Raw genomic sequence first — 22881 nt, 5'->3', positions numbered from 1 at the left:
AAAAAGAAATCATCACTCTCAAAGTCCGCGAAAACATATCGTTTAAGGAAGCACGCAAAAGGTGCTCACCATTCCACACGACCACTTACGCTGATGCGGCGCGTCAAGGGGCAGCGTCGCAGCGGCTATTGCCACCTGCCCAGCCCGCGCGCAGCGAGCTGTCGCTTGTGGCTCCTGCCCCTAGGGTGGAAGTAGCGAAGTCTACTCCACCCAACCAGCAAACAGGCCCGGTTACCCTAGGGTTGCCGGCACCACAACAGCCCTCGGTAGCAGCCAGCGCTACGCGTAACGAACCTGCAGGCCCGCCAGCAGCTCCCACGGTGGGTGCAGTCAAGGCTGCCTCACCCTCACGGGCCCCTGCTGGCGCTGGCAACAGCCGGCGCAGCTCAGGCCCAAAGGCAACCCCATCGACCTCCGGGATGATGGGCGCAAATGTCTCGTCCTTCGCGGCGAGACTTTCTCGTGAAACTTCTCGCTCGCAAGAGCGCGTGTCCGGCGCCTCACAAGAGGCAATGGACACCACACCCATCCTGACGGCGCACCAAGCGCCTAAGGAGCGGCGAGGTTCACTCGACCGCTTCAGAAAGGACAAATCCCGCGTTACAGGGCCTGGAAAGGGCTCTGTAATCTAAGGCAACACTTCCTTTTTTAGTACACACAGCACCCATTTACATCCAGTATGGATACACAAATCATACAATGGAACATCAGAGGCCTTCTTACGAACCTCGATGATGTACAAGAACTTCTCCACGAACATAATCCAAAAGTGCTGTGTGTACAGGAAACTCACTTAAAATCGGAACATGCGAACTTTCTCCGACAGTATGTTACGTTTCGTAAAGACCGCGATGATGCTCGTGCATCCTCAGGCGGTGTTGCCGTTATAATTCACAAAAGCATAGCGTGTCAACGTTTGAAGCTGCAAACGCCACTTGAAGCAGTGGCAGTCCGACTTGTTCTCCTAAACAAGCTCGTCACAATTTGCTCGCTTTACATACCCCCACATTACCGCTTACACAAACACGAATTTCAGTCCTTGATAGATGAATTGCCAGAGCCCTATCTTGTTCTGGGCGATCTCAATGCACACAACAATATGTGGGGCGACGCTCGCATCGATGCGCGAGGCCGTCTAATTCAAGATTTTCTGTTCTCATCCGGTGCTTGTCTGCTTAACAAAAAAGAACCTACATATTATTGTCTTGCAAACAAAACATTTTCCTCTATAGACCTCAGCATAGCTTCTCCATCCATATTGCCTGAACTTGAATGGGAAGTTATAAAAAACCCTTACGGGAGCGACCATTTCCCAATACTGCTGAGAGCACCAAGACAATACGAATCTCCACCACATGCTCCTCGGTGGAAGGTCAATGCAGCAGACTGGGATAAATTCCAAGCACTTACCAGTAAGCTCTCGTGGGCTGACATTTCATCGCTCGGAATTGACGGTGCCATCGAGTATTTGACTAATTTCATAATTGACGCAGCTTCTAAGTGTATTCCCCAAACAAGTGGACTTTCTAGCAAACGCCGTGTTCCTTGGTGGAATGAACAATGCCGGAACGCACGTAGGCAGCAGAACAAAGCATGGAGGCAGCTTCGCGATTATCCTACTGCTGAAAACCTTGTCAGTTTCAAGAAAATCAAGTCCCAAGGTAGGAGAACACGCAGACAAGCCAGGAGAGACAGCTGGCAAACATTTTTATCAAGTATCAACTCGTACACGGATGAGGCCAAGGTTTGGAACAGGGTGAATAGAGTAAGAGGACGACAAACACATCCGCCTCCCCTGGTACACACGCAGGGAGACAGCCTGGAGGACCAGGCGAACCATCTGGGTGCACATTTTGAACATGTGTCCAGTTCATCACACTATTCTCCAGCGTTTAAAAGATACAAATCAGTAATAGAAAAACAAAAACTGGACCGAAAGAGCACCGGAAACGAACCATATAACCTACCTTTCTCCCTAGCAGAGCTGCATGCATCACTCACCTGTTGCAACCAATCTGCCCCAGGCCCTGACCGTATACTATATGACATGTTGAAAAACCTACCCTCTGAAACGAAGAAAACCCTTCTCTGTCTCTATAACTCTATATGGACCTCCGGCGAGATCCCCTCTGCCTGGAAAGAGGCCATAGTGATCCCTATCCTGAAGCAGGGCAAGGATCCATCGTCCGTATCGAGTTACCGGCCCATAGCTCTAACAAGCTGCCTCTGCAAAGCTTTCGAGAAAATGATAAACCGTCGTCTGATACATTTCCTAGAATCAAACAAGCTGCTTGACCCATACCAGTGCGGTTTTCGCGAGGGTCGATCCACCATTGACCATTTGATACGTATTGAGGCACAGATACGTGAAGCTTTTGTTCACAAACAATTCTTCCTTTCTGTTTTCCTCGATATGGAAAAAGCATACGACACCACATGGCGGTTCGGAATACTGAGAGACCTCTCCCACTTTGGTATACGTGGTAATATGTTAAATGTGATTGAAAGTTATCTGCTGAATCGCACATTCCGTGTTCGAGTTGGCAATGCATTATCACGGCCTTTCGTGCAGGAAACCGGAGTACCACAGGGTGGGGTGCTCAGTTGCACTCTCTTCATTATAAAAATGAATTCCTTGCGTCTATGCATCCCACGCAACATGTTTTATTCAACGTACGTCGATGATATACAGATTGGATTTAAATCATGCAACCTTGCAATCTGTGAGCGGCAGGTTCAACTTGGTCTGAACAAGGTGGCTAAATGGGCAGACGAGAATGGTTTCTGCCTAAATCCACAAAAGAGCGCCTGCGTCCTTTTTTCTAGAAAGAGAGGACTGTACCCCGACCCCGACATTGACCTGCAAGGACAGCGTCTACCTGTAAAAACGGAACATAAATTCTTAGGCATAATTCTTGACACTAAGCTAACATTCATACCACACCTAAAACATCTAAAAAACAAGTGCATGAAAACAATGAATATTTTAAAAGTGTTGTCACGCACTACATGGGGTAGTGACAGAAAGTGTCTGTTAAATTTGTATAAAAGCCTCATACGAACACGCCTAGACTACGGGGCCATAATTTACCAGTCAGCCACCCCAACCGCGTTGAAGATGCTGGACCCCATCCACCATCTAGGTATTCGCTTGTCTACAGGTGCTTTTAGGACAAACCCTGTAGAAAGCCTTTACGTGGAATCCAATGAGTGGTCCCTCCACTTCCAGAGGACCTACACAGCTTTCATGTATTTTCTTAGAGTGAATGCAAACAGTGAACATCCCTCATATTCCACCGTAAATGATTTGTCCAGCTCCCACCTCTTTCATAACCGACCTGCAGTAAGAGAGCCCTTCTCGTTGCGTGTGAGAAGTCTGGCTGAGGAAATGGATGTCCCACTCTTTGAACATCGTCTAATGACACCCACTATACAGGTCTCACCGTGGCAGTGGCAGATTGTCGACTGTGATTTGTCCTTTTTACATGTTTCGAAGCACGCCCCAGTTGCACACATTCGAATGCATTTCCTCGAACTGCAGCATAAATACTCCTGTCCGGAATTTTACACCGATGCATCAAAGTCTCATGCTGGCGTCTCTTATGCAGCGGTTGGCCCATCATTTTCAGATGCCGACGCCCTGCACCCCCAAACGAGCATTTTCACAGCAGAGGCTTGTGCAATACTGTCGGCTCTTAAACATATCAAAGAATCGAAAATACCAAAAGCAATTATCTACACAGACTCGCTGAGCGTAGTAAAAGCTTTAAAATCTCTTAAAAGGCACAAAAATCCAGTAATAGTATCGCTTTATTCATTATAATGTAATATATATGCGTCTGGGCAGCATGTTGTGGTGTGCTGGGTGCCAGGACACCGAGACATCGAGGGAAATGTACTGGCAGACCAGATTGCCATATCCATCGACGCAAAAGCTGGAAACACATCCATGCCCGTCCCTGTTCCCGATATGAAGCCATATCTACGCAAGAGACTTCGAGCCCACTGGCAACGTTTGTGGGACGCCCAGAGTCTAAACAAACTTCATTTAATTAAGCCTCGCTTAGGGAACTGGCCATCCACCACGAAATCTAGAAGAAATGATGTCCTATTCTGTAGGCTCAGAATAGGACACACTTACGGCACGCACAATTACTTGTTGTCTGGAGGCGAACCCCCGACCTGTACTAGATGTGGGGAGGTACTTACTGTACTTCACATCCTAGTGCAGTGTCCTCTAATAGAACCTGAAAGAAAGAAACACTTTGTTCAAGCCTATAGAGAGAACATACCCCTTCACCCAGCAATGTTTTTAGCTAATGACCCGGTATTTCAGCACGACTCAGTTTTAGCCTTTTTAAACGACATCGACATTTTGCAAGTTCTTCGCCCGAGAGATTCTTAGCAGGGTCCTCTTTCAGAGGACGCTGCTGCGACAGCATTTTGAAATGCACTCTGCTCCAGGCTCTTGCTTCTAAGGGTCTCTGTGAGGCAGTTGTGCCTAGTATCGCTCACACCTTTTTTATACCATATTATATTCATTGCGCCCCTATCACATCATTGTCATGATTTTATTAATTTTGTCTGTTTTACGCACCTTTAGTGCGCAGGATTTTAGGCCCCTTTACAGCCACCCTACACCTACCCACTGTCATTGATCATACCATTGCTCACTCAGTACACCACGTCTTGGCGCTCTTTGGCCATAGCTGGCCCTTGCGCCAGAAAACAACATATATCATCACTGCTTAAAGAATCCCTAGACACATATAGAGAAACTACGGGTGCGTGACAGCCACTACAAACGCTTCTGGTCTAATTCAAGAGTAAATTAAGAAGCGACATTCTTAAACGTACAGTTGGACTGAGTGCATAAACAATCCATAGACATATAGAAAAACTACGGTTGGATGAGACCCCGTATAAATGCTTCTGGCCTAGTTTAAAAGTAAATTACAAAGTGAAATTATTCAACGCGCAAATGGAATGCATGCATAAACAATCCCTAGACACATATAAACTACAATTGCGTGAGAGCCACTAAAAACGCTTCTAGTCTATTTCAAAAGTAAATCACGATGTGACATTGTTCAACGCCAAATTGGACTGACTGCATAAAGAATCCCTAGACACATATAGAGAAACTACGGTTGCGTGAGAGCCACTAGAAACGCTTCTGGTCTAGTTCAAAAGTAAATTACGAAGTGACATTCTTCAAAGCGAAATTGGACTGACTGTATAAACAATCCCTAGACACAATTGAGAAACTACGGGTGCGTGACAGCCACTAGAAACGCTTCTCGTATTGTTCAAAAGTAAATTACGAAGTGAAATTGTTCAACGCGCAAATGGACTGCATGCATAAACAATCCCTAGACACATTAGAGAAACTACGGGTGCGTGACAGCCACTAGAAACGCTTCTGGTAAAGTTCTGCAACATTCTGCAACGCGAAATTGGACTGACTGCATAAACAATCCATAGACACAAAGAAACTACGGTTGCGTGAAAGCCACTAGAAACGCTTCTGGTCTAGTTCAAAAGTAAATTACGAAGTGACATTCTTCAACTAGAAATCGGACAGGATGCATCAACAATCCCTAGACACATATAGTGAAACTACGGTTGCGTGAGAGCCACTGGAAACGCTTCTGGTCTAGTTCAAAAGTAAATTACGAAATGACATTCTTTAACGCTAAATTGGACTGGATGCATCAACAATTCCTAGACACATATAGAGAAACTACGGTCGCGTGAAAGCCACTAGAAACGCTTCTGGTCTAGTTCAAAAGTAAATTACGAAGTGACATGCTTCAACGCGAAATTGGACTGGATGCATCAACATCCCTAGACACATATAGTGAAACTACGGTTGCGTGAGAGCCACTGGAAACGCTTCTGGTATAGTTCAAAAGTAAATTACAAAGTGACATTCTTCAACGCGCAATTGGAATGACTACGTGAACAGTCCCTATACCCATATAGAGAAAATACGGTTGCGTGAGAGCCACTAGAAACGCTTCTGGTCTAGTTCAAAAGTAAATTACGAAGTGAAATTCTTCAACGGGCAAATGAAATGACTGCATGGAGAATCCCTAGACAGATAAACTACGGTTGCGTGAGAGCCACTAGAAACGCTTCTGGTCCAGTTCAAAGTTAAATTACGAAGTGACATTTTTCAACGTGCAGTTGGATTGACTGCATGAACAATCCATAGACACATATAGAGAAACTATGGTTGCGTGAGAGCCATTAGAAACATTCTGGTCTAGTTGAAAAGTAAATTACGAAGTATAATTCTTCAACGCGCAATTGGTGTGGACTGCGTGAACCATCCCTAGACACATATAGAGACACTACGGTTGCGTGAGAGCCACTGGAAACGCTTCTGGTCTAGTTCAAAAGTAAATTACGAAGTGACATTCTTCAACGCGAATTGGGACTGACTGTATAAACAATCCCTAGACACAATAGAGAAACAACGGGTGTGTGACAGCCACTAGACGCACTTCTGGTCTAGTTGAAAGTAAATTTCGAAGTGACATTCTTCAACGCTAAATTGGACTGACTGTATAAACAATCCCTAGACACAATAGAGAAACTACGGGTGCATGACAGCCACTAGAAACGCTTCTGGTATTGTTCAAAAATAAATTACGAAGTGAAATTGTTCAACCGGCAATTGGACTGCATGCATAAACAATCCCTAGACACATATAGAGAAATTACTGGTGCGTGAGAGCCGCTAGAAGCGCTTCTGGTCTAGTTCAAAAGTAAATTACGAAATGTCATTTTCAACGTGCAGTTGGATTGACTGCATAAACAATCCATAGACACATATGGAGAAACTACGGTTGCGTGAGAGCCACTAGAAACATTCTGGTCTAGTTGAAATGTATATTACGAAGTGGCATTCTTCAACGCTAAATTGGACTGACTGTATAAACAATCCCTAGACACAATAGAGAAACTACGGGTGCGTGACAGCCACTAGAAACGCTTCTGGTCTAGTTCAAAAGTAAATTACGAAGCGACATTCTTCAACGCAAAATTGGACGGGATGCATCTACAATCCCTAGACACATATAGAGAAACTACGGTTGCGTGAGAGCCACTGGAAACGCTTCTGGTATTGTTCAAAATGCAACGTGATTTATTCACGTGTAGACGTCAATGAATGCGAGAAACGTCAGGCGAACGTCAAGAAGCGGCGAGGTGACCAGCAGTCCTAAATCAAGGCAAGCGCAAGCTCGGGGCGCGTGGTTAGCACCAACACTGTGGCTTGCTTGCTGACTGCTTCGTCGTCGTCTTGTCTTCTTCATTACATTGGCCCCCGGGAAGTAGCGTAGCCATCCTGGTGACTTAAGGCGTTGACAGTATAGAAAGGTCATAATAGGGCTTGAGGCGACTCACGTGAACGATTTCTCGACCACGACGGCGTAAGTCTTGAGACGGTGTCAAAGACTCAACGTCATAATTGACTGGAGATGTCCGAGTTAGGATGCGGTAGGGCCCATGATATCGGGCCAATAATTTAGACGAAAGGCCAGGCGTACTCGGAGGAATCCAAAGCCAAACTAGGGCACCGGTTGCGAAAGTAGTGAGAGATCGGTCGGTGTCGTGCCTGAGCTTCTGGTGACCTTGGTCCTCGGTTGTCAATGAACGGGCCAGGGGCGTAGCCAGAAATGTTTTTCGGGGGGGGTTCACCGGTCCAACCGGGGGGGGGGGGGGGCAAGCTTCTGCTTTCCTCTAGGTCACGTGATCGATAATAAATAGCGTTAGTGTAAGCAGACTCTATACATGTATATCAAAGACATGGACCCCCCCCCCCCCTCGCGTGTGCGTGTGCTTGTGAAGAAATTAAGTAAAAAGTAAAGTAAGCTCAGTAAATACAGTAAGTACGACAGGTACAGTGGGCGTTTGGAGCAACGGTCTCTCATCGCGCCACTGAATGGACCAGTCTTCAAAAACGCATCATTGAGACGACCCGTGCGATCGAAGAAGACATCATTAATTGTTAATTTCCGTTAAGCGTAAATGGCGTCGTCCTCGTCGGGGCGAAGTGCGTTTCACAAGTCAAGGACGGCTATGCGCGTGAAAATGCACGTGTGACCAGGCTATACCTGCTCCCATAGCAATAGCTTGTTCGCTGCGTCTTTGCGCTATAAAACTTAAATACGCGCAAAAACGCGCAAGGCGTTTTTTTTTTCTCGAAGCTTTCGTCGCCCTGCTCCCTCATACGAGAGGGTTGCATTTCGTGCAGCAAGTGCATGGGCCGCTGTACGTGTCTTCCGCTGTGTGCGAGCGTGTAGCCATCATTTGCCTTTACGTCAACAGATTCAGAACCCCTTCGTGTGTACATTGGTGGTTTGGGATTCCACAACAAAACAGCAACTACCAGCCTTCCGTAATTGCTGGTTTGGAATTCAACAACACAACAGTAATTGCCAGCCTTCCGTAGGGGCGCAATCGCAAACAAGAGACGTTTCTCGCGCAGACTAAGCCTACGTTCACACTTGGCAAGCGGACGGAAAGGCCAAAGCGGCCGGAAAATTTTTTCCGCGCCTGTCCAAGTTGTTCACATTTGTTTTGCTACCGCCGCGGCCGCCGCTGCCGTTTTCGTCCAGATCCATCTAGCCTGCGTACGTTTGTCGGCGTGGTGGCGCTCATTATCGCATTATTTCGAGCGGTATGTTCATTCTTTGACCCTTGTGCCGTCATCAAAAGTGATCATTTTACGCAACTTTGCGTGTCATCTGTGACCTTCTGTAAATTCCTCGTTGGCATTCCGTAATTCTCCGCACACGGGCGCGGTAGCGCTGAGTCACAGGTTGGTGCCTAGTCGTGATAATATTTCTTTAATAGCTTGTATTCACAAGTTGTAATAACATTTCATCATTTCGTATTGTCGGCGCCTCCAGGACACCAAAGGGGCAACGGGAACACCACAGCTAAAACCCGGGCTGGCCCTAGTGTTGGGGCTCGCCAAAGCCTGCGCGTCCTACGTGAGACCTACGCTCCCAATCTATCGTCGCGACGAGAAAAGCACCCCGCGACTTCTGCAACATACCGTACACGTGCGAGGAGAATTTTGGAGCGCCAACGAGGAATCTGTCTAACTATTGTTTGCCATAGAAGTGGAAGAAGAAATGGCTTTCATACTTCTACCTACTTGTTTTCTAGAAATGGACAATAAATAAACGGAAGACGCGGACACCTCGGAAACGGCGGTGGTGGGTCCGCCTGGCCTTGCAAAAGCGCGAGAAGTTGGGTCACGCCAAGGCTTCGTTGCCGCACCTCCGGTCGCGCGACGTTGAATACTATCGCGAGTATTGCTGACAGTACGTTTTAGTGCCACTCTTGTCGTAGAGCAAGAGCTGGTTCTTGATCGCGTCGATCAGCATTACAGCCTACACTTTTGGTGCCATGGTTTTGGTGCCCGGTGCCATTTTACGACCGGTTGTTTACATGCTAGTGTAGCTTCCAGTGAAGCAGAACGACTTTCCGCCGCGTTTCCGCTTCGCCATGGCAAAAAAATCGGCCCGAGACCGATTTGGCTCACAGCCTGTTTTTCTGCCTGTTTTGCCGCCTAGGCGGGCGGATTTTTGCAAGATTTTGCCGCTTCCTACAGCTTTGAGACCAAGTGTGAACGTAGCCTAAAATCCTGCGCGAGCGCGGCCTAACCGGCACCTGAAGGGAAGCGGCGGAAATGTATACCGGAGATTTCGACCACCTGGGGTCTTTAACGTGCAACCTAAATCTAAGTAAACGGGCGTCGAGCGTTTTCGCCATCATCTAAAATGCGGCTGCCGCATTTGTTGCTTCATTTGTTGCGCATTGTTGCTTCAGAATGCGGCCGCCACATTCTCGCCCAAAACTTCACAGAGTGTGAAAGCCTTGACAAACACCGTGACAGTTTTTTCCATATGCAGACATGATTCGCTGTAAATTACCAACCCAAACGGAAACGCCCAGGAATTAAATTGTGATAGTAGCACCGGTTTCATGAATTATGTCAGCGCGAAGCGACGAAAACAAAGGGTGGGTAAGTAAGAGGGGGGGGGGGGTTGCGGAAAAAATTTCGGGGGGGGGGGTTTGAACCCCCCCAACCCCCCCCCCCTTGGCTACGCCACTGAAACGGGCCAATTGACGACAATCTTCGGCGTACTTGGCGACATCAGAAATTGCAGTGTACTCAGATGAGTCAGGTGTGTAGGGAAGCATAGTGTCCAGCGTGCATGATGGCTCACGTCCGTACAAGAGGAAGAACGGCGAGAATCCTGTAGTCGCGTGCGTAGCAGTGTTTTACGCATATGTGATGAATGGAAGGACGGTGTCCCAATTTGTCTGGTCTGACGCCGTGTACATCGTCAGCATATCCCCCAGAGTGCGATTAAATCGCTCAGTGAGGCCATTAGTTTGCGGATGATATGCACTGGTCATGCGATGAACGATGTTACACTGAACGAGCAAGGCTTCAATAGCATCAGACAGGAAAACACGTCCCCTGTCGCTTAAAAGCTCACAGGGAGCACCGTGGCGCAGTACGAAGTTGCGTAAGATGAAAAAGGCAACGTCTCTTGCCGTGGCTGTAGGCAAAGCTGCAGTCTCGGCGTAACGCGTGAGGTGGTCCACGCCGACAATTATCCACCGATTCCCAGAGGTGGTCGAGGGAAGCGGGCCGTATAAGTCGATACCGACGCGGTCGAATGGACGGGCCGGGCAAGGGAGAGGCTGAAGTGTACCGGCCGGGCGTTGAGCTGGAGTCTTGCGCCGCTGACAGGCAGTGCAAGCGCTTATGTACTTGCACACAAATGCATACATTCCGCGCCAGTAGAATCGCTGCCGCAGGCGATTGTAGGTCTTGAGAACGCCGGCGTGAGCGCTTTGTGGATCAGTGTGGAAAGCAGCGCATATGTCCGTGCGCATGTGACGAGGTACCACTAGAAGGCACTTCCGGCCATCAGATGCGTAATTCCGGCGATAAAGGAGATCGTCGCGAATAGTGAAATGGGCGGCTTGGCGACGCAGAGTTCTAGAGGCGGGATAAGTGGATGGGTCAGTGAGAAAGTGAAGGAGTTGACAAATCCACGCATCCTTGCGTTGCTCCGACGACATGTCTGTAAAGTCAATTGGCGACAAGGGAGCCGAAGAGGCTGACGGAGAAGCCGTATCAGACGGTAGCGGCGAGCGGGACAGTGCATCAGCGTCCGAGTGTTTGCGGCCGGATCGGTACACAACACATATGTCGTAATCTTGCAGGCGAAGCGCCCAACGACCGAGGCGTCCCGAGGGATCTTTCAGCGACGAGAGCCAGCATAGAGCATGATGGTCCGTGACGACGTCGAAAGGGCGGCCATAAAGGTACGGACGAAACTTAGCCAAAGCCCAAATTATAGCGAGGCACTCTTTCTCGGTGACAGAATAGTTACACTCGGCCTTCTTGAGCGTTCGACTCGCGTAGGCAACGACGTATTCTTGGTATCCTGGTGTTTTTTGAGCCAATACCGCACCAAGGCCAACACCACTGGCGTCAGTATGGATCTCCGTAGGCGCATTAGGGTCAAAGTGACGGAGTATTGGTGGCGACGTTAGTAAGCGCCGTAGCGTTCGAAAAGATTCGTCGCATTCTGTTGACCAAGCAGACAGGCCGTTAGAGGCGGTCAGAAGGTTGGTAAGAGGCGCGATGATGGTAGCAAAGTCGCGCACAAATCGACGAAAATACGAGCACAGCCCAATGAAACTTCTAAGTGTTTTCAAGGAATTGGGCTTGGGATATTCGGCTACCGCACGGAGCTTCGCGGGGTCCGGAAGAACTCCCTCCTTGCAGACGACGTGGCCTAGTGTCGTCAACTGGCGTGCAGCAAAGTGGCACTTCTTTATGTTAAGTTGAAGGCCAGCAGAGGTGAGGCACGTGAGAATCGCACGAAGACGAACAAGGTGAGTTGGAAAATCGCGAGAAAAAACGACGATATCGTCAAGGTAGCAGAGGCAGGTATTCCACTTGTAGCCACGAAGGATGTTATCCATCATCCGTTCGAAAGTAGCTGGGGCATTGCACAATCCGAACGGCATCACGTTAAACTCATACAGTCCGTCAGTAGTGACAAAAGCCGTCTTAGGTCGGTCAGGGTCGGCCATTGGAACTTGCCAGTAACCCGAGCGCAAATCCAGTGACGAGAAATATTCTGCCCCTTGCAAACAATCGAGAGCATCATCGATGCGGGGCAACGGGTATACATCCTTCCGAGTTATCTTATTGAGGCGGCGGTAGTCAACACAGAATCTGATAGAGCCATCCTTTTTGCGCACAAGGAGAACAGGAGAGGACCAGGGGCTCTGGGATGGCTGAATGACACCACGCGTAAGCATATCATCCACTTGTTCATTGATAATACGCCGTTCTGCCGCTGAAACTCGGTATGGTCGTTGGCGTAAGGGCGCATGGGAACTGATGTCAATGTGGTGCGTGACGCTTGTTGTACGACCTAACGATGGTTGAGCGCAATCGAAGGAGGAGCGGAAGTCTCGAAGAAGGGCCAGGAGTTCGCTGCGTTGTGTTGACGGTAGATCGGCAGCAATAGAAGGGTGGAAACTGTCTGGACCCGAAGGTTTGGGAACAGGTGATGTATGGCATTCAGTTGAAGATGGGGTTGGTCCTCTGCAAACTCGAGGGAGCGCTGGAGATCGGCACCTTGAATGTGACCCAAAGATTCTCCACGAAGTAATGTAACGGAGGATGGGAGCCAGTTGGAAACTAACATAGTAGTAGCACCCGATACATAGTACAGCAAACGGCAGTCGTAGGCCGCGACGGCGGAGAAGTACCTCCGATGGGGCAAACAGAACTGTTCCGTCAGGGGTGGCCGTACAGGACAGAGGCACAAGGGTCGACGTTTCAGAGGCAATATCTGTGTCCCCAGTAACGACAAGTTTGTAGGCGTCGGGATGATTATCCACCGAAAGAGAGGTTTGCAATGGCGTAAGGGCCACTTCTGCACGGGAGCAGTCTATGACGGCGCGATGACGTGAAAGAAAGTCCCATCCGAGAATAACGTCGTGGGAACATCACGGCAGCACGAAAAACTCGATGACATAAAGTTCACCTTGAATAGCGACACGTGCGGTGCAAACAGTTGAAGGCGCAATGCACTGTGAGCTGGCAGTGCGGAGCATTAGTCCCGAGAGCGACGTGGTCACTTTTTTGATCTTGCGGCATAGGTTTTCGCAGATAACCGAAACAGCGGCCCCCGTGTCAATACGCGCTAATGCGGCGGTTCCTTCAACGTCGACGTCGATAATGTTTTGCGGCGAAATAGATGGAGGCCTTGGGCAGTTCGACGCGCATGCAGCTCTTGCCTCCGGAACTGCAGCGATCAGTTTCCCTCCTCACTAGGAGTTCGGCGACGCATGGGTGTTAGGGAGCGTCGTCGCGGAGATAGGGACCGGCGGTTAGCATAGGCTGGCTGATCGTCAGGGACGTACCTTGGTGGCGACCGGGCAGACGAAGGAACAGGCCTGCCCATGACGTCAAATGGCGAAGGTGGACATCGGCGACAGTGGCGGGCGACGTGTCCAGCGACACCACAGGCGAACCAGATGGGCCTATTGTCTGGCGTTCCCCACGCGTCGGGGCGGCGGAGGAACGGAGCCGAAGGTCTCGCGAAGGCGAGTGGCGCAGCATTCGCGGTCGTCGGCCAGGCATGGGTCGGCATCGCAGGTCGAGCATACGGCGCAGGATGTTGAGGGGGCCGAGCCGCGACGGAAGCGTAGGTAAGTGGCGCAGTGACGGGTGGTTGGTGAGTCACAGGCGGGAGGGCCTCAGCAACCTGGGTCCGAATGACGTGTTGAAGGTCCGGAGCCAAAGACTGCGAAGGCTCGTGCGTGAGAGGCAGCAATGAAAGCTGACGCGCTACCTCTTCCCGAATAAATCACATCCCGAATTGAAAATAATTTTCAATTAACACTGCTTCGAAAGGCTCGCATTCTAATTTTGTTTTTCCATGGCCTACAACTTCCACATTCTTCAACTACATATAGCAACCGCAACATTTGCAGTCCGAGGCAAGGTCCAACCTCTTCTTCTTATTTCAAACAACTGAAGTGCTGCCACAGCCTGTCGTTCAGGTACTGGCCAGTCTGTCGCAAGTAAACATGACTGCTGCTTGAAGGAATTCTGCACATGACAGAAGTAGTGCATGAGACATACTGATACTCGTGTGTCATTGTACAGTATTTCCTTACTCGACTACCCGTAACGCCTTTGCACAGCTGTGCCAACTTGCATGGTGCAGGAAACACAGGAACCACCCCATACTTCCCTGTGACTTTCATCAAGTTGTGTGAAACCTTATGCACATAAGTGTTGCCCCCTTGAAGTGGTGGATGTGTTGCTGAGGTTTCACACAACTTAAGGAAAATAGCAGGGAAGTATGGCTGGATCTTGTGTTTTCTGTGCCATGCAAGTCGGCACAACTGTGCAAATGCGTCGCGGGTAGTCAAGTTAGGAAATACTGTACGATGAAACGTGAGTGTCAGTATGTCCCATGTGCTAATTCTGTCGCGTACAGGATTCGTTAAACTGTGGTCATGTTTACTTGGGACAGACTTACCAGTGCCTGAGCGACAGGCTGCGACAGTACTTTAGGTGTTTGAAATAAAGAGAAATGAGGGATCTTGCCTTGCAGTGCAAAAGTGTGTTATTGTGGCTTTGGGGGCACTTTAACCAATGAAGTGCGATTCCTAGGTAGCCACAACTCAGCTAGTTCTTCTATTTCTGTTTTTGTTTATTCCTCTTGGGCCAGTCGTGCGCAGTTGACAGCGTACACATCCTTCCCAATTACCATCACATTCATAAGAGAGTGTGAATGCGTTGTTAGCGATCTTTGCCATATTTCTTTGTTTTTTGTGCCAGCTCTGTTTGTTGCTGGTTTCGGGGTGTCGTGGGCGCATGTCCTGCTGCAGTGAAATTTTCCAATAAACGTTCAGCTGTCAGTTGCGCTTGTCCCGTCTCTCTCGACTCACCTTGTCCCGTCTATTGCACTTCACCATACTCTAATAGCAGTAAGAAGAGCAAACAACTCACCCGAGCAATAATCAAAGCCCACAGAATTGCCAAATTGAAGGAGAAATGTTTCAGTGTAGGACCTGTTTTGTGAACTGATAAGGAAATGGCATACTTGTTTGCAAACCAATGACCAGGTGCATTTTCCATGCACATACATTATTGTGTGTAACTGCTCCCTGCTTCTTAGGTTTTTATGGCTTTTATCAAGCATTCCAGAGTACTTGACTGTTTGTCTGTTGTAAAATTAAATCAGTTGTCATTCAGCACGGCGTGTCATTTTCTCTAAGCCCTTACTTTGTCTTTGTACTTGGCGCTGGTCCAACTTAAATGTGAATTTCCAAATAGACTTTGTTTTAGATTATAAACAAAATACTTTTCATATGTATTTCATTACAAAAACTTTCTCAATTTTAGGAAGAAGTCCTGCTGACCCCAAGCATGGTGTGAAATGAAGAAATGGCACTCCACATCCATAGAGAGCTTGATTTCCCCTGTTTCATGCTTACTTGTTAACATAGCCAGTCTGTTAGCTTAATTTTTGGTTCTTCCCTATTGAATGCTCAAGAAAGACACCAAAACTGTCATTCATTGAAAAAAAATTGTGTTTGCAGACACTGCCATGCACAAAGCCCTTGACCTCATTGAATGTTTTTAAAAGAAAATGCAGCTTCTGTGTGCAGCAATAGGCTGAACAAGACGAGGGCAAACAGGAAGGTTGCGACATTAGTGTTCAAGAGTTGGCCAACAAAGAAGGTCACAAGCTTAAGCCAACATCTTTACACGGGAACAAATGGATTTAGCCTGAGCCATTCCCTGTTCGACCAGCCAAATCTCTTTGTCGAAACATGTGCTCTAGCCTGAGGCGTACATATCCAGTTCTATCACTCTCGATCATCGATACACCAATACAATTAGCAACTTGTGGCAAGGTGTTAAATTCGCGTTCGAAGGGAATGTAGTGTGCACCCTGCAAGGTAGCATGAATAGTATGTTATTTACTTGAATGAAATGCAGATTTGCTTGCCAGTTACTTTATCCCCATGTCATAATTGGAAAGCATGGTTCCTAAGAAAGAATAATGATTTGAAGTTCACGCAGTTTTGCTCCTTTATGTAAGTTCACACTGTTACGGTTGCTACACTACCAGTCCTGTCTGCAACTGCATAGTAGTGTTCCGAGTACGCAGCCCAATTCAATAGAAGAAGTAGGCTTTTTCCTAAGAAAATGTGCTGCTGCCTCACAGCTTGATGCAGACAACTATATTATATCTGGATGATGACTGCAATAGGATGTGCTTCTTAAATAAGAGCGATATGCTGTTTCAAGTGCAATTAAATGCAATTTCAAATTACCTCAGCTTGGGGGATCACACGATGGGAGGCCAATGTGAAAAGGAGGATTTGATATTATTACGTTCGATATGTTACATTACATACTGTGACAATATCTTAGAAAAAGGCACTTGAACATGAGAAAGCACGACTTATTTCATCTAAAGTTGCTACTGTTGGATATGATCAGGGAAGGTACTTATTCGTGACTCCATTTGCAACATGTTACAATGCTGGCTTAATATTTTGCGCTGGGTAGATGAAAAAACCACTGCTTGCACAATATTCAACTAAACAAGGTAGCCATGCTAAAATGTCCATGCAGAACACAACTCATGCACTATTAGAAAATAAAAACACAGGGTGATCGTTTCTAAGTTTTATGGAATTTTTAAAAATTGCCTGTGGCAGACAGCATAATTCTTGTCCTTGAGCTGGACTATTTGAAGAGGCGGATTACTAGCACAAGGAATCGAAACGCATATTCAATTAGTTAACGAAAATTTCAGTAATTATTAACTGATTAGTTTACAACACATATTTCAATTAACAAATGGTAGCCAGAGAGCTTGCAATACGTATCTACTTGAAATGGACTTCCAGGATGACACCAGTTTCGAGATATTATTTCCAAAGTGTGGGACGAAATACATGAACGTTCTAGTTACTTTTGTGCTTCAATGCAGAAGATAGCATTTTGTTAAAAATGTAAGTTGATCAACACTGCATTTTTAGGGCAAGTTTGATGGCGTATACCTCCAAACTGGTCATTCTGGAAATTCATTCCAAGTGGATATGCCTTGCAAACTCACCGGCTACAATTCGTAAATTGCAATATCGACCGTAAAGTATTTAATTCAAAAGATAATTAGTGGATTTTTGTTAATTAGCTGAATATGTGCTACGATTTGTCGTGAAAGTAATGTCCGCATCTCTGACAAATACAGCTAAGGACTAGAATTATGATATCTGCAACAGGTTATTTTTAAGAATTGTGTAAAGCTTAAAAATGATCACCCTGTATATAGGGGACCCTGCTTGGAACTTTCACAAATCTAGTCATAAACCAAAAGACCAAGGATCAAATCCCGGTCATGGCGGCCACATTTCGATGGGAGCGAAATACAAAAACACCTGTGTACTTATATTTAAACGCACATTAAAGAATCCCAGGTGGCCCAACTTAATCCAGAGCCCCTTCCAACGACGGCGTGTCTCAGGATCATATGATGGTTTTGGCTCATAAAACACTATAAATAAATTTTTAATCTTAGTAACCTGCTAAAAAAGGCAACGCAATCACTAAGCCAAATGTTTTAGCTCGTTTGCGTGATGAGTCCCAATTCAACATATATATAGGCTGCAAAATTGTGGAATGTCTGCCCAAAGGAACAGTTCAAACACATGGTTCTGTATTTATAGTTCAATATGGGACGAGATAAGATTTCTTAAATTATTGTTTCTTTTGTTTACTAATTTTATTGTGTTAGGACAAGTAGAATGGTATTGACTGGCATGATTACGATGTAGTTTTTTTTATCCAGACAGTTTTTAATGGTACAAGGAATGCTTTCGATTTGGCAGAAAGAACATATTTTATTATATTTGTTATATTTGGTGTATAATAAATGTTGTTCTCTTTAGTGTGTGTGTGTGTCGTGTATTTTTCCTTTCAGCGAGTAGCAACTGCTCTCGGAAGGCCCCTGCGGACCTCGGAGGCACTGCCGACTACTAGCCTTTTCGCAAGAACGAATGCATGGCAGCACGTTTGCCAAGAGGCGCTCTGCAATCAGTGAGAGGAAAAGGAAGTGGAAGAAGTGCAGCGACGGGTTCATTCTCCATTGGACCACGTGTGCGCGTGACTTCGTCAATGCCCAGGGCAGTAGATTGTGTCACGTGTGGCGAGCACGCGGCGAAATGTTTCGTGGCGGGACGCCACGGCGCTTACGCAGTGGCAGACGGAATACAGCAGGCTAAAGTGTCGGACGCCGGCGATAGCTACAAGCGGCGGTAGTGCGGGCGAAAGGCATGCTCGGGCGGCAGCTCCTCGGACGGCCCCGTTCCCTTGAGCCTTGGTGTCCGGCGTCCGACATTTTGGCCTGTGGTGATCCGTTGGGTGCTGTGTAAGCGCGTGACCCATCGCCACCAAGCATTTCGCTTCGTGGTCGCCCCACGTAAACTAAAACGCCTTTAATTGCATCCATAAACTCTCTCATTAATACCAAAAAACGCCCTAAATGCCGCCTTAATTTCATCGCAAATGCTCCCATTTGGAAATGATAAAACTCCCATTGAGGCCTGCAACACCTCCCAGTCAAATGGGGGTAAAGTGGGCATATTACGGTACTCCCGTAAGGAATGCCCACCTAAATGGGAGTTTTATCGTACGCCCATTCTATGGGAGCAAAAACATGTACAAATGGGAATGCGCTAGAGGACAAGCGAAAAACGCCCATCTGGGTGTTTTTCTGTTTAGTGTGTACTGGTGCGGTAGTTATTCCGTCGGCATCATTCTGCAAGAAGTTCAAGATCAGCCACGTCACAACATCGACAGTGTCTGAACTTGCCGCCCTCTGTAGCGCAGTGCTTTATGTGCACGAACAATCACCAAATAATTGGGCTATATTCTGTGACTCAAAGGCAGCCCTACAGTCACTTTTATCAGCTCTGCGCCGCAGCCCACATGAACATTGGTAGCACAGATACGAGTACGCTACCATCAAGCGGTGGTCAGAGGCCACGACATTGTATTTCAGTGGCTACCTGGGCACTGCAACATCACTGGCAATGAATGTGCCGACAAGCTGCCCGTGAAGCACATGACGAATATGAAAGAATCTCCATACCATTGTCAAGAACGGACGCAGCGCGGCACCTCAGCAGTCTTGCCCATACTATAACTCTAAGAAAATGGCATACACCAGAGTTTACCAACCGGCGCCTATATGCCATGGACCCACAGATGCAATTACGACTTTTACCCGGTTTTAAACGACGTGAAGAAACCTTACTGTGCCGCCTGTGATTAGGAGTTTCTTTTACGAACTCCTATTCATTCCTAATTGGAATGGCGGACAGTGCGAACTGCAGCACATGTGGTGTTGAGGAAACCACCAGACATCTCTTATGTGACTGCCCTAGATACGAAGAAGAGAGGATTGCCCTTCGGACTGCTTTGGGGCACTTAGACTACAGGCCTTTTGCGGAGGAGAAGATCTTGGGCCCGTGGCCTCGTGCGTCTTCTATGTACAGGGCTACAAAGGCGCTGCTGTGCTTTTTGAAGTGCACAAGCCTACATGACCGCCTGTGATGAAACTTAGCCATGAACGCTTGACTGTAAATGTGTGAGGTGTGAACTGTGAACTTCTCTCTTCCTTCTCCTCTTTCAATCCCTTCTCCCCCTTCCCCAGTGCAGGGTAGCCTACCGGGCTCAGCCTGGTTAACCTCCCTGCCTTTCCCTTATGACTTCTCTCTCTCTCTCTGGTAGCATTAAGTGTCTCCTTTGCGATTTTCCATAGCCTTTGATTTGCGAGTCAATTAATTTATTTGATGAGGTGGGCAGTTGGCACACCCTGCCTTTGTGTCTTATGTACACATTCAGCTCAATAGGTCTGGGACACAGCAAGCGAATCTGATGTGTAGTGGTAATCGCATTAACGTCGACAGCTATCTTCCTGTTTGAGCTGCTACTGCTGCTTGCCAACACAAGCAGCAGTTGCCCAAGATGGCGTGAAAGAGGTTCATTGAAGAGCGGCACATACTCTGAGTCACATACCCAGAGATCCAAGCAGTTCCATCAGATGGTTATTAACCCACTTCCCTCAACATAGCAGGCCTACCCATTAGGCCATTGACCACCAAGTGACACAAATTGGCTGGAAAATACTTAGAGACAGACACCCGAAAGTATGTGAAGTATCCTAAAAATGCTACTTGCATTAAAGGTTTCGATGCTTTGGTTTACTTACTATTTTATTTTGTACTGGGTGAATCCTTGTTTTTCTGAAGCACATGGCATCCTAACAGGATAACAAGCTATGACATTAGTTTTAGTTGTTTTTATTAGTGGCATTAGTTGACATTTTAGGTCTGGAGCAGGCAGTATTTCTGTGATTTATTTGGAGTCTGGCTGTTGTGTATATGTGCTTAAAATCCTTAAACTACCTCACTAATATTTACCTAAATGTGCCGTTTCACATAGGTTGGAGAAGTGCTCATTCAGATGATCCTGGTACAGATTGCCATGGTGGACCAGGCAAGTTTGCAAGGGCCTTGATTCACCATGTGTTCACAGAGAAGAACCTCATGGGCCACTCCTCGAAAACACCACCACCAATAGGCAAAAAGAGGCTCTTGGCCTTATCAGGGTCAACGCTGTTATAGGCAAGTACCGTACATCCTTTTTCCCATTGCACTTTTGCATTCACATTTTGTACTTGGAATTACCAGCTTGCTATTAGCACAACAAATCACTTTCAAGTAGCCTGTGTCTGCAACTATGTGCTACAATAGCCTACTATTTGGAATGAATGTTCATTTAATCTCAAGTCTCTAACGCCTCCATACTAAAGTGCTAAATTTTAAAAGCAGCCTTAACTGCCAGAAGTGATTGGTGGCTACAACTGACAGAGTTAGGTGTATTTGCACATTAGTTGCACTACTTGACTGTCCATGCAATGAACAGTTGCAATGAAGCAACTACCAATCTGTGAAGCATGCTACCAATCTGGTGGTATAGCGGGTGTGCTTAAGTAGCCTGAAAGTATTGCTGTAATATAGGAATTGTGGAGAAGCTATGCTCAAATGCAGTTACTGCTCAACTCGAGGGACAGCACTTCCACCAAATTTCAGCAATCAAAATGGCCCTCCAGATTCTGTAACGCAAAACATAGTGGTTTCACCTATTTCGACAGACCACATTGAATTAAAGTTGCTCCAGCCTTGAAGGAGGTCCATGTGGTGGCAGACAGTAGCCTTTCAGCAGAGGGAGTTTAAGTTATGGAGCATAATTGTTTGGTTGTTTCGATGAAAGCAACAATAGGAACAGTTGGCAACTTCGTTGTCAACATTGCTATGTTTAGCAAGGTCCATTCATTCTAGGCACTCAACCTATTAAGATCCAATTTATCACATTGTATTCTAGGATGTGGAAAAAACAAAGGTATCTATTTGACTTTTCCTCACGTTCCCATAAAATGATCAGTACTCAATAGGCCCTTGGCAGCTACTATATAAAGCTTCTTACAGAACATGAGGCATGTCCACAGCTCCCACTCTGAAATTGTTGGAAATGTCTCCTGCTTTCTTACTTCCTTGCCTGTTTTCAGCGTTATTATAAACCAGTGCTCAAGTACTGTGGGTTTAGATTTATCAAAGATTGAATGAGCCTTGTAGGTGTTCATGTTTAACCCTTTGAGGATCACATATTTTCTGGAAATACATTCCCCAATTTAAGCGTTATATTTTTATTCTGGATTGTTCTTCAGAGTGACCTTTCAAGAAAAAAAATGGGTAAATAATTTTTTAAGTCACAAAGTTACAAAGGTTTCTTAGTGTCCGCTGTTTTACACCATGTTTATTGTAGCATGCAGGGCAAACTAGCATAATCACATTTTTAAAATGTAATGACACTCACAAAACATTAAACTAGGTGAATACTCCCAAACTACTTCAGTGATGGGCATCATAGGGTAAAGAGAAATATCAGTTTTAGAAGAAGCCAAGGGGCAACAGCACAATCAGGATTTTTGTAGAAGTCGCAGAAGGTTACAGAATCTGTAATGTGATGCTTGGGGACACTTCATTCTTAAAAGGTATGCTTATTTATATGTTCTTTCGCCGCCTCATATTTATGGTCGTGACCACACGATTTGTTTCCGCCACTCTACATGCATGGCAGTGACCCTCAAAGGATTAGCAGAGCCAGTCCACTTGCATTTTTCTCTTGTAAGACTGAGCATTTCTTCGTATTTCTTCTTCGCATTTATTTGTGTTAGTGTAACCAGGTTGGCGTGCAACTGCAGTAAATCCTCGTTATAAGCAGTATTTTCTTTTAAGTAGAGAGGCATAAGAATGGCCATCATAATGCGAGAAGTGCACTCCAGTAGCATATGAGCTCGTAAAACAAATTCAGATATACCATACTCAATTCTGGCCGCATAACCGTATTTGGAGCAACTCCTGCAAGGAAAAGTGCAATAAAGTGCTGCACATTTTGATTATGATTGTTGAGAGAACTCAACAATCATAATCAAAATGTGCAGCACTTTATTGTTTAGTTGCCAGTAGTCTACCATTCAGTTTTTTCACCAACAGTATGAAGTCTTTTTTCCACCATTTTGTTCTTAAGCAAGCAACATTCACATTTTTCACACCAAGGATATTCATGAAGTTAGTCTGCCACAGTGGGCTTTTCCTGTTTGCCTTCTGCATATTGTACTAAGTGGAGTCCTCCGGCGCCACTCCACTTTGAAAGCTGGTCAT

Source organism: Dermacentor silvarum, chromosome 4 (assembly GCF_013339745.2).
Source record: "Dermacentor silvarum isolate Dsil-2018 chromosome 4, BIME_Dsil_1.4, whole genome shotgun sequence".
NCBI lineage: Eukaryota > Metazoa > Arthropoda > Arachnida > Ixodida > Ixodidae > Dermacentor > Dermacentor silvarum.
This window is presented reverse-complemented; position numbering follows the sequence as displayed.